Source organism: Sus scrofa, chromosome Y (assembly GCF_000003025.6).
Source record: "Sus scrofa isolate TJ Tabasco breed Duroc chromosome Y, Sscrofa11.1, whole genome shotgun sequence".
NCBI lineage: Eukaryota > Metazoa > Chordata > Mammalia > Artiodactyla > Suidae > Sus > Sus scrofa.
The window spans coordinates 6495204-6495567 of record NC_010462.3 but is presented as its reverse complement, the minus strand read 5'-3'; positions in this window follow the sequence as shown (position 1 = coordinate 6495567).

The following is a 364-nucleotide window of genomic DNA, read 5'->3' as shown; positions in this document are numbered from 1 at the left end:
CACTAGGTCTCAGCACCCCTTGGGGTCTTGGGCGGGTAGCAGGGCCTTTGGAGACTCAAGAGGCTCCTCCCCAGAACAGCCCGACTCAGAAAGACCGTCTGAGATCTTTTCCCAAGTCGGCCAGGCTTGTTGCAGCTTTTCTGGGCTGCAGGGGGTCCTGCCTGGAGCTGGCAGTCCTATGCAGCTGGTCCACTAGGTCTCAGCACCCCCTGGGGTCTTGGGCGGGTAGCAGGGCCCTTGGAGGCTCAAGAGGCTCCTCCCCAGGACAGCCCGACTCAGAAAGACCGTCTGAGATCTTTTTCCAAGTCGGCCAGGCTTGTTGCAGCTTTTCTGGGCTGCAGGGGGTCCTGCCTGGAGCTGGCAG